Below are 2500 nucleotides of genomic sequence, written 5' to 3' on the forward strand. Positions count from 1 at the left end.
GCCCATCTAGTCGGGATTGGGGACTGCAACGGTCCCCATGAACCTGGAATTTCTAGTAAGCACTAGTCATTAGCTTGTGCTGATTACGTCCCTGCCCTTTGTAGACACACCGCCCGTCGCTACTACCGATGGATTATTTAGTGAGGTTTCTGGAGGCTTACCTTCCGCGGTTCCTTCGTGAGCTGCAGCTGGCATGGCTGAAGTTGACCGAACTTGATGATTTAGAGGAAGTAAAAAGTCGTAACAAGGTTTCCGTAGGTGAACCTGCGGAAGGATCATTACTGATGATCGTCCGCGAGTGACCAACCATGGGCTGCCTTCGGTGTAGCTCGGTCGCTCGCTTGCTATGTGTCAGAATTTGTTGAAAGCCAACTCGTTCGTTGTACACTTTGATGGGTGACCATCACTGTGTCTCCGTGCCGAGCTAGATCTCCCCTAGCCGTAAGGCACTTGAACGCCCCTTCGACGACGAGTTGCATGTGTGTGGTATGTGTCAGATCTGGTGAAGCTTTCTGCATGTGATGTGCCTTGTGTGGATCCGTGGCCATTGCATTGTGTCTGGTGCTTAGATACCCAGACACTTAGAACGCTTGCGCGGAAAGCAAACTCGATCGTTGTACACTTTGATGGGTGACCATCACTGTGTCTCCGTGCCGTGCTAGATCCCCCCTAGCCGTAAGGCACTTTGAACGCCCCTTCGACGACGAGTTACAAGAGTGTGGTATGTGTCAGAATCCTGGTGAAGCTTTCTGCATGTGATGTGCCTTGTGTGGATCCGTGGCCATTGCATTGTGTCTGGTGTGTAGGTACCCAGGACCACTTAGAACGCTTGCGCGGAAAGCAAACTCGATCGTTGTACACTTTGATGGGCAAACCATCACTGTGTCTCCGTGCCGTGCTAGATCTCCCCTAGCCGTAAGGCACTTTGAACGCCCCTTCGACGACGAGTTACAAGAGTGTGGTATGTGTCATAATCTGGTGAAGCTTTCTGCATGTGTTGTGCCTTGTGTGGATCCGTGGCCATTGCATTGTGTCTGGTGTGTAGGTACCCAGACACTTAAGCAAACTCGATCGTTGTACACTGTGATGGGCGAGCATCACTGTGTCTCCGTGCCGTGTAAGAGCTCCCCTGGCCATCAGGCACTTGAAAGGTCCTTCGACGACGAGTTACAATAGTGGTGTGTTAGATACGTCAGGTGATGGTATCTACTGTTGTGCAATACGTATCCGGCCACGGCACGGAACGAACGGGAACTGTGGTGCAGACATACAAAGAGTTAAGCCTATTAGTCATTAACTCTAAGGACGGGGCCATGGGGCGGTACGCAAAGGATACGGATGAGCGAGTATGCAGGCCCAATACTCAATAGCTCGATCCGATCCAAGCACATGAGTTGACTGCGGCGCCAGGTTAACCAATGTGCTAGATTCTATTTGGCCAGTAGAATCTTGTGTCTTATGCGATTTGATACCAAGACACCAGAACGAAAGTTAGTTGAAGAGTTATTAAACTCTTATGAAGTATGGTTGTGCAATCACAACTTATGACTTTAACCTATAAAGTGGATATGGACTTGCAATTATAACATGGAATCTCTACACACCCCATGAGCTCGATCCAATCCACGCACACGAGTTGCCTGAGTAGCGACAGGTATACCGATGTGCAATACGTATCCGGCCACGGCACGGAACGAACGGGAACTGTGGTGCAGACATACAAAGAGTTAAGCCTACTAGTCATTAACTCTAAGGACGGGGCCATGGGGCGGTACGCAAAGGATACGGATGAGCGAGTATGCAGGCCCAATACTCAATAGCTCGATCCGATCCAAGCACATGAGTTGACTGCGGCGCCAGGTTAACCAATGTGCTAGATTCTATTTGGCCAGTAGAATCTTGTGTCTTACGCGATTTGATACCAAGACACCAGAACGAAAGTTAGTTGAAGAGTGATTAAACTCTTATGAAGAATGGTTGTGCAATCACAACTTATGACTTTAACCTATAAAGTGGATATGGACTATCAATTATAACATGGGGCACACACCATGTTCTCGATCCAATCCACGCACACGAGTTGCCTGAGTAGCGACAGGTATACCGATGTGCAATACGTATCCGGCCATAGGCACGGAACGAACAGGAGCTGTGGTGCAGACATACAAGGGCCATGGGGCGGTACGCAAAGGATACGGATGAGCGAGTATGCAGGCCCAATACTCAATAGCTCGATCCGATCCAAGCACATGAGTTGACTGCGGCGTCAGGTTAACCGATGTGCAATACGTATCCGGCCATAGGCACGGAACGAACAGGAACTGTGGTGCAGACATACAAGGGCCATGGGGCGGTACGCAAAGGATACGGATGAGCGAGTATGCAGGCCCAATACTCAATAGCTCGATCCGATCCAAGCACATGAGTTGACTGCGGCGCCAGGTTAACCGATGTGCTAAGAGAGTTGTTCCTGGGCCTTCAAAGTGACTTCAAAACTATC

This window comes from Anopheles funestus (genome assembly GCF_943734845.2).
Source record: "Anopheles funestus chromosome X unlocalized genomic scaffold, idAnoFuneDA-416_04 X_unloc_109, whole genome shotgun sequence".
Classification (NCBI taxonomy): Eukaryota; Metazoa; Arthropoda; class Insecta; order Diptera; family Culicidae; genus Anopheles; species Anopheles funestus.